Raw genomic sequence first — 10,675 nt, 5'->3', positions numbered from 1 at the left:
GGTGGGTTCGATCAGAGGACCGAGATACCTCGGGCGAGCTCTCTACGGACGGGGAAGGGTCCCCTCCCAAAACAACTTTTGGTTTCTCTTCATTGTGAGACAGTGTGCTACCTCTCGGCCTTTTGTTAGGCATAGACGTGACCTGGAATACTTTCCAAATCTTATTTAATTTTTTCAAAATAGTTTTGTATTTAGTTTAGGTTTTTTCCCCCGTTCCAACCAAGATGCTTGCAGAGATTTCAGCTGAGCCCACAACCACTGCCACCGAGCCGACGGAGGGTGAGTACGGATACGACCACCCCCTCTTCCTTCACGCCCCTGGTTTCACCCCACCCCTAACCGGCGAGGAGATCTGTAGAGCCCTGGGGCCGATCAACACCCACCTGCTAGCCGCTGTGCCAAAGGGCAAGAACACGTGGGAGCTCCACATAGACTCCAAGGAGATTAGGGATAGGTTGGAGCTGCATGGTATAGGCGTAAGAGGTAGGTCGTGCGAGGTCATCCCACGGTTCCCCGGGGGTACGTGGGTGAGGGTGCGGGGTCTGCCCCTCACAGTACCAAACGGGTACCTCGACGCTCTGCTGCAGCACTTCGGCAAAATAGTAGTAGGCACCACCCACTCAACCTGGCGTAACACCCAGGTTAGAACGGGAGAAAGGACACTCAAAGTGGATATCAAGGACCCCATACCAGGACGTTTAAAAACTACCTACAATATCTGGATAAGCGTCAGATATCGCAACCAGCCCGAACTGTGTTTCGGGTGCGGTAAAGAAGGCCACCAGCAGTGGGACTGCCCGAAACGACAGGCATCGTTCTCAGACGTAGTGGGAGGCACGGAAGTAGACATTGTAGGTGACAACAACCCCACCCCACCCCCAGCCACCACCGTCGTAGAGGACCCCGGCGAGAGCTTGGTGATAGACACCGACCCAACCCCCCTCCCCCCGAGCATACAGAATACGAAGTGACGGAGGACGAAGACCAGACAGAGAACAGAGCAAAGACAAAGAAAGAGAGGAAGTAAGAAAGAAGAGAGAAGGAAAAAGAAAAGAAAAGAGAACTCTCAACATCGGAAGACGCGTCTCCAGAGAAAGAGAAAGCGACTCACGAGCTTCCCCAGCAGGTCCCCTCTCGGACCAAGGGACAGAAGGCACACAAAAGCTAGCCTTTGTGTACCTCTCCCGTAAATTTCACCCCTGACTGACACGGACTGTACATGGACAATGAGACTGACCCCCCCCCCCCCCCACCCCAACCTAGTTTTTACGGTTAACAATTTGGACCCGCCCCTGGATTTTCCCTTCGCTCAGCGACCAGATATAAATGTGTGTTTTTTCTTTGTGTTTCTCATCAGTGTGTTTGTTCATGTTTTCGTCATTCATTGTGGAAGGATCTGTGTTTTCGTGATGTTCTGTGAAATTGTGATGTGTTCTGTGTTTCCATGTGAACATGTGTTTGTTTTATGTGTTAACCTGTTAACTGTCTGTGTCTCAATGTGCTGCGTAATCAGCACCTTCCGTCCATGTGCGTGTAACCATAGAGACGACCCCGGCCACCCCCACCCCCTGTCGCCTGTAAGGCCAGGGTTCCTATCTGACTTGGGGCTTACTGGGGCCTCCACGACAGGAACTGTATGTGTATGTGTATGTAAATGTACTGTATATATGTTTCATTTTGTGTGCAATGTATATGTTCTTGATTATTATTGTTATATGTTGATTAGTCGGCTGCACTCAAAACCACCGTGAAAGTTGGCACACTAAATGTAAACGGCTTTGTGTCTAGCGACACAAAGCGGTCTCTCATTTTCAGTCAGTTAAGTAAAGAAAAAGTAGATATTATCTGCTTACAAGAAACACATTTTAACAATCAAGATAACATTAAAAATCTATTTAAAGATTTTAAGGGGAAATATTTTGTAAATTCATGTAACATAGGTCGAAAATGGGGAGTAGCTATTTTATTTAGAGAAGGGCTAGAAATTAAAGTGATTAATACTCTTAAAGATACAGAAGGTAGAATTATAAGTTTACTGTGCCAACTTAAGAGCCAGGTATTTAACATAGTTAATCTGTATTGTCCAGTGAACCCATGCCAAAGGGCTGAGTTCATTGCAAGCTGTGTAGATTACTTCTTTACGACGAACGACCAACGAACCGTGACCAACCGCATTCGCTGCGGCGACTTTAATTGTGCGGACAACGCTACGCTCGACCGGACAGGCTCCAAGAAGCAGGAGCTCAGGGGCACTGTAGGGGTAAAAGAACTCAACACAATTATAAACGAACACGCACTACATGACGCTTACAGATATTTATACCCAGATAAGGCCTCTTACACATACCACAGCAAAGCATACATTCCATTCCAATATTTATTTACATGCTCATATACCACGAAGGTTTCAAGCATGTCTGTCCTGGGCATAATCTCTGGCCTTTGCCAGTGACTAAGTCCAGGACAGAAAAGGGTGGGGGATAAGTTTGAAGTGGGCAGATTTTGGAATAAGAATTTAGTTGTGTCCAGCGACTGCGCGGACCGACTAGTAGACACCGAAAATGGGCCGTGTTCTGACTGGCTGAATTTCGATTCCTTCGGGTCTAACTAGAAAAAGCTAAAGTCTACGGAGAATAACTGCACCTAACATCATGTCCGGACTAAGAATTTAAACCCAAAAATAAGTTTGACTGCTCGGCCAAAAAGGTTTTAAGGTGATTTGAGCAATTGAACGGGCGCCAAAGTAAATTGCGTTGGACTATTTATAAAAAAATAAACATACGAATTTTGAACTCGATCGAAAAGTATTTAAAGTCCAACTAAGCCCAAAAAGGAGGTTACCTGTCCTAGTTAAGGTTGGCGCAGCAGGACTCATGGTGAGTTGATGGGCTGATCAGGTGAGAAGTTGGGGAGTCCTTCCATCAGATACTCGGTGTTACATTCAAGGGCTCCTGTGTAGCTGTCCCGCAGCACCATCTTTAAGATGCGATGAATGGTCGCGTTGGGCATCGCAGGCATCAGGAGTCCTTGTCTGTACAGCCCGTCCTGCTGCGCTGTCACATAAAGTTGTTTGGAGTGGGGGGGAGCCCCGGATCTGGTACTTCCCTTGTCCTGTCGGAAGTTGGCGCCATTCCTTTTCTGTCCAGGGTCCCTTGAGTTGTTGTGGGTCGGTGAAGTCCCCGATGACCGCTCTTCTATATTTTGCTGGGAGCTTGTCACAGACGATAGTCCAGTCGGTTTGGTCGGACCTCTTCGGTGAGGTAACCGAAGACATCTTCCTCCTTTTGGACTCTCGCTGGATCTCCGCTCCAACAACAACAACCGGAGGTGGTGGTGGACTTTCCGGCGGGTCAAGAACGACCACGTGTCCCGTGTCCATCGATGTGGTTCCCTCAACAGGAGGAGCCTCCACTGTCAGTGGAGCTGATAGCTTTGCCCCCCCCCCCCCCCCTGGATGGTTCCTGGCGAGTGCTTCGGTCGAGTGGGTGAAGCCGGTAAAGCAGAATGAACCACCCCCGGTGGTTTAGCCACCGGGTTTGGATTACCCTGCACCGTTCCGCGTCTCGTCCTCCTCTTCGGAAGAGGTGGAACCGCCCCTGGCGGTTGAGCCGCCAAGTTAGGCTCCCCCTGTGTAGACTTAGGTCGCCTCCTCCTTCTTCTACTCGGTGCGCGTCTCTTTGTCTCATTGCCGTAGTATAAAGTCACGGTCGCTGATTCACCATTGTGCTCTATTCGGTACTTGGCCAAAGGCCCAAGCGAACAAAGCACAGCCCCTAGGGTGGGGGGGGAGAGAAATCGCCACGTTCTCAGAACACAACCTCATCGTTCGAGATCAACTGGAGAAAAAAAAGAGCAAAGCATACAAAACATATTCACGCATCGATCGTATTTTAATCTCAGGGCAGTTTATTTCTGACCTGAAAGAAGCTGGTGTGTCTCTGTGTTTCTACACTGACCACAAGCTTGTATGGGCAGACTTCACCTTTGACAAAAATAACAAAGGACCCGGACTGTGGGCATTTAACAATAGTGTTTTGAAAGACAAAAATTACGTAAATTTAATTAATGACTTTTGGCATACGTGGCAATCGGAAAAGGGAAATTATAATGATTAGATTAAATATGTTTTAAACGTGCTCACATACCTTTATGGTTTCGAGCACGCCTATCCCCAGTCCGGCCTCCGATATGATCGGTGGTCTGACTCGGGGCAGGAAAAACCTAACTATAATAAAATTTTGAAATTTTAAACTGGAGGTCAAAAAGAGTAAATATATTATGTCGACATTAATAATTTTGAATGCGTTCCCAAAAGAAATACAGAAATCCCTACTCTACACCTATATAATTATTTAAAATTAACGCAAATTTAGATGGGGAAGTCTAAAAGTAAAAATACAAACATTATAATTTATTTAAAAAAAACAAAAAAAAAACAAACATTTATTTAGTCCCCAGAGGCAAGGGAAAGGGTAGAGGGGTAAGCCCGGCCCACAGAAAAGTTATATTGAATTTAATATTTATTTAAAATGATTACCAATCGTATTTCGGGCCTTGGTGTGACCAGGAGGAAGGGAGGGGGGGGGGGGGAGGGGGCGAGAAGTGGGGCCGGAACTTTCACAGAAACCTACGGCCAAACCGTCTACGACCTATGGCCCCAAAAAACCTAACCACCGGCACCACAACCACACACCCCACCCCCCACCCCCCACCCCACCGTGTCCAACCGCAGCTCGATCCAGTCATGGCAATCATTTGTAGAAGGTCACTAGTAGAGTGACCTAAAGCTTTAGTAGAAGGTCACTAGGAAAGTGTCCCAACCCAGTTACCTGCCCTGTTTAATTATATAATTGTTTAATTAAAAATCTAAAACATAGTTAAAATAATGATAAAAAATATAAAACAAATTAAATGAGCGAGCATGCCAGTAACCTACATTATATTTTATTTTATTTTATTTTTAAAATAGATATTAAACAAATTAAAAAAGACGAACTATATACATGTATAAGGTGCAGTTTCCGGAACGGGGAGGGGATTACTGCCAGATAAGCCTCCCCCCATAATCCAAGCAACAATCACACATTCAATCATACAACATATATACATTACACAACAAAACAAGACAACAAAAATTAAAACTAATCGGCTAAAGATAAAACCCCGCCCGGCCCCCCAAATAAAACGGGGGGGGGGGGGGGGGCCAAGGCGGAGAAACCCCAACCAATTTAAATATTTAAAAAAAAAAAAAAAAAAAAAAAAAATATATATATATATATATATATTATAATGATCTTTTGTTTTGGTGGGATATGGGTAAAACAAAAATCAAAACACTGACCACGGACTATTGTAAACAAAAACGCAGGACTGAAAGGACTTACATATACAACTTAAAACAAGACGAAACATTCCTAACACAATTAGACGAACTTGGACATTTAGACGACTATTCAGAATTAATAAATGTACAAAATAAAATTACAATCACAACTACAAGGGGCTAGAATTAGGGCCAAGGTAGATGAAATTGAACAAGGTGAAAGATGCACGGCTTATTTTGTTAATCTTGAGAAACAAAAAGCTAATAAGAAATTTATAAATTCTTTAATAACTGAAGACGGGAATTTAATTGACACACAACAAGAAATTTTAAATGAAACCACTAATTTCTACAAAAGTTTATACACATCTGAAAAGACGGACGTTTCGGCACAAAATTATTTATTAAATAAAATGACAAAGACGTTAAATGATGAAGACAGAGACGCATGTGAAGGGTAAATAACTCTTGATGAAGTTTCATCGGCTATTAAATCTTTTGCCAATGATAAATCACCAGGATAAAGGATAAATCTTTATTATCCAAAGCCATCCTGGCTATAGGCGCGACATAAACATCAATATTATTATCATAGTAACAGTTGTGCATATATACATAGTGTGATATTTAACAATCAAAATTACATGAATAGAGTATATAAAATGTCAATAGGAGGGTAAACATAATATATTAATTTTTAATGAACATTTCCCTTCTTAGAAAAGCCTTGTATAAATATTTTCCAAGATTGTTTAAAGTTTTTATATTTTCCGAGTTCAATAGCTTGATTAACTTAAACACGGAAGGTCTGACGTAGAAGTATTTCTTTATGTAATTTATTCTTAGATCATGGTAAAAAGGGCAACTCAGAATAAAATGGAATTCGTCTTCGATTGTTTCATTATCACATAGTGTACATAATCTGTTTTCTCTTGGGGTATTTTGGCGTCTCCCGACTTCAATACAAAGGCAATGGTCAGATAATCGTATTTTGGTAATCAGTTTGCTGTATACAAATTCAAGGCGTTTTTTTAGATAGTTCTTGACATTATGAGTAGGATTTAGATGTTGATATAAGAATCCTTTAGATGACGAATCAATTATTCTGTTACAATCCTGGATGAAGTGATCCTCTAAACGTTGTTTAACTGTGAATAAGAAAGAAGTTTTATTTTCGACCTGTTGGCTATCCCATATGTGAGGAAGGCCTACTTCTAGTAGAATATTTTTCACAGAATTTGCCCAATTAAATCTAGGGAGATTGATATCATCTAATAATAATTCGTAGCAGCTCTTTAAAATACAGTTGTTAGTATTTAATATTTTCAGCCAATATTTAATAATTCTGAATTTTCGAGAAGTGGTTAAAGGAAAGCGACCAAGTTCTGCGAATACCATCATATTAGTACATTTTTTACTTACACCAAGTATTCTTTTGCAGAAATCGATGTGTACCTTTTCAATATCTGTAGCGCTATGGTATCCCCAAATCTCGCAGCAATAGCTTAATATGCTGCTAACATAAGTATCAAACAAATATAACTTAGTTTCTACATTAAGGTTACAATCATTAAATTTTCTCAGCAAACCAAATAAAGCTTTGCGACCTTGATTAGCAATGCATTTTTGTGTCTCAACAAACTTTCCATTGAATTTTAATACCAATCCCAGATAATTGAATTCATTTACTATTTCCAATTCGTTATCCCCTAGATACCACTTTTCATTATCTCGTATAATACCTCCGTTACGAAATATAAGAACCTTGGTCTTATCGGTATTAATACATAAATTCCACTTATAACAATATATATTTAGACAATTTAACATTTCTTGCAAGCCTTCTATACTTTCTGAAAAAATAACTGTGTCATCAGCATACATTAGCAATAATAAGTTCAAATATTTCAATTCGTAAGAGTTATTGCAGTGGTTTAACAGGTCAAGTTCAATATCGTTGACAAAAAGAGAAAAGAGCATAGGCGATAGTGCGTCTCCCTGCATTAAACCCACACTAGTTGAAAAAGAATCAGAGAAGGACCCGTGGTGTTTAACACATGATTTAACATCATTATACATTGATCTAATTATAGTTAATAGTTTACCTGTGACACCGTATCCGATTAGTTTATACCAAAGACTATTTCTATTAATACTATCAAAGGCCTTTTTGTAATCAATGAAACAACAATATAAACGTTTTTTTATGCGCTAAAGTGGATGATAGCAGACTATGTATGGAAAAAATTGCATCACAAGTTCCATAGCCAGGCTTAAATCCGAACTGGGCATCAGATATAATATTGTGATTACTGCTCCATTGTAGAAGTCTATTGTTAATAAGAGAAGTAAATATTTTGGATATAACACTTAATAAAGTTATACCTCTATAGTTGCCTACATCGTTAGGGTCGTTCTTTTTGTATAAGGGTAGGATGATCCCGTTTGACCAAGAATTGGGGAAATAACCACAATCAATAATGCTATTGAATAGCTTGCTTAAAACGGGTAATAAAATGTCTTTAAATTCTATGAAATATTCAGTTAACAGAAGATCATGGCCAGGGGTTTTGTCTCGTTTAAGATTTGAAATAACATGTTCAATCTCAGCAGGTGTTATTATTTTATCCAATTCTTCAAAAACACTTTCATTATGGGTATTAACTGAGGTATCGTCAAATTCATCTATCATTTGGGTAATATTAACCTGTTCAACATGATCGGTGTTTGTTAAATTTTTAAAATGTATAAAAAAATCGTTGATTGTTAATGACGTATTAACTTGCTTACGTTTGTTCTTAAAACGCTTGAAGAATTGCTTTGGGTTATGTTTTTTTCAAATAATGCAACAGGTTACCTTCCTGATATAAATACATTCGTTTTGCTTTACCTATATGCTGTTTATATGTTTTCTTTTTTACAGCTAAATTATACCTGTTCTCGAATGAAGAATGCTTGTTAAACAAACATAGAGCCTCCTTGTAACTGCGATATAACTCACGGCACTTATCATCAAACCATGGTTTGTCACGGACTGATTTTAGACAATGACCTCCAACAGTTTTACATTTAACAGTGTGGGAACAGTATTGTTTGGTCGAGTCATTTATCAGATGAGTTAAATCAGTAACTGATTTATCAATACTTTCTTTGGTGGGACAAATATTTTGAAAGAGAATCTGTAATTGTTCGGACTTTCCGCTTAAACTGTTTAAAATATCAACCTTGCATTCCTCATTCCAGATAGTTAAAGTCATATATAAAGGATTACCTTTATTAACTACAACTTTGTTAAAAAATTTCAATGAGCAAACAACCTCGATCAAACAGGGCGCGTGGTCAGAAAACATATTAAAATCGCACACTGTAAAGTCGCTAACGATATGAAGTATGTCGTTGGAGCATATAGCGTAGTCAATACAGCTTGATCCATTTCTATGATAAAAAGTAAAACGACCAATATTATCACCAGGTGATCTGCCATTCACAATACGGATACCAGTAGCTTTACACAAGCGTAACAAGTTACGACCCAAGTTATTTACAGTTTTGTCTTGAGACACTCTTGGCGTTGAACACTCGTCAGAGACATAGTCAAACAGTTCACCGATGTTACGCAACACTTGATCATCAAGCCGATCCAGTGGGATATAATCCGGTTCCGCTCCAGTGCGCGCGTTAAAGTCACCTATACACAATACCTCGCCCTGGGTTTGAAAGTTCAAAATGTCATTGTATATCATATCAAAAATGTCACAGTCATATTTAACATAAAACACATTATTTTCAGGAGGTATGTACACACATAAAATAAATACGTGAAATTTATTTACAAACAGGGATTTGTCAAGTTTAACCCAGCAGTATGTATCGGCACATATCTTGACAATAGATATATATTTATGTAACCAATTTTTGTAATACAAAACACAGCCACCACCCTTACACTTCGATCGTACTATGCGGGCGGCTAAGATAAATTCGTTTACATTGAGATCATCAGTGTTATCAATCCAACATTCATTTAAAAAGAGCAAATCACATCCTGAAATAATATTAACAAATTCGCTGTCGCAAAGTTTAAAAGCTAGTCTCCTTTGAACATTCCATGTCATAATTTTGATCACATGTTCACCCTCCAGCCCGTCCTATGTAGCCGACATCGCTCCGTTTGCGGCGGATGGGTGATTGGGGTCTGCGGCGAATACGTGAGGGGGGTCTGCGCCAGATAAGTGATGGGGGTCTGCGCCAGATAGGTGAGGGGGGTCGGTTGTTACCGTTGGCGATGAACAAACGCGCGGTCGTTTCTGTGCCGGTCTGGTATCCCTCGCGTGTGTAGGACTTGGTCGCTGTTGGCTTGGCTTGTTTTGTACTACATCTCGGAACGACCGATAATCGGTGTAATTTGCCTCCTCGTAAGGTTTCCCATCTACAAATAACTTGTCCCGTAACAGTTTCGTCCTGTGTCCAGCTTGTCTCAGGCGTTTGGCTATGGGATACAGTTTCTTACGGCGTTCCTCGATCGCCGGGGGGAACTGCTCACTGATACCGTAAGGTTTTCCCTTGAGCTGGTACGCGTTCGACTTTATCAGTACGATATCCTTGTGGTACAGAAAGCGAGCAACAATGGGGCGAGATGAACCAAGTCGTCTTTTGCCAAAACGATGTACATTACCAAACTCAAAATCGTAATCCAAGCCAAGTTCATTTCCAAGAAATTCTCTTATTACGTACTCTGTAATTTCGTTAGGGTTTTCGGCAAGACCGGTGAAGATGAGGTTACATTTCATAGATCGGCATTGTAGATCGGTTATCAAATCTCTCATTTCATAATTGTCCTTTTTCAGCGACTCTATTTCTTTTTTGTATTCCGCGTTGTCATTACCAGTGTTTTTAATTGTCCGCTTTATCGCTTCTATTTCCGCTTTATTTTTGTCACCTGTTTCCTTCACACAATCGTACAAATTACTCAGACCTTGGAAATTGGATTCCATGTTTCGTTTATCGGTGATAACGTTCTTAACGTCAGCTTCCAACGAATAAACTTTGTTAGCAAGTGACAAGATAGACGACTGGACATCTTCAATTTTTTTAGCATACGTTTCAACATCTTCAATTTTTTTCGCATACGTTTCAATGTTAGAAAGTCTGGTGTTCATTTTTGACATTAAATCTATCAACAGATCTAGTGGTAGTGTCTCAGTCTTGGCGCTACTTCCATATATCACCTCTCGTGTGTTATGGAGAACTGTAGACAGTTCATCGCTTGTCGCCATGTTTCTTTCTAGTGAGTAGTTCTCACAGTTCGCTACAAACGCTTCTTTTATATTATACCAGGTAGTTTATTTGTAT

This window comes from Gigantopelta aegis, chromosome 1 (assembly GCF_016097555.1).
Source record: "Gigantopelta aegis isolate Gae_Host chromosome 1, Gae_host_genome, whole genome shotgun sequence".
NCBI classification, from domain to species: Eukaryota; Metazoa; Mollusca; class Gastropoda; order Neomphalida; family Peltospiridae; genus Gigantopelta; species Gigantopelta aegis.
The sequence above is the reverse complement of the archived record's forward strand: the minus strand, read 5'-3'. Positions refer to the sequence as shown.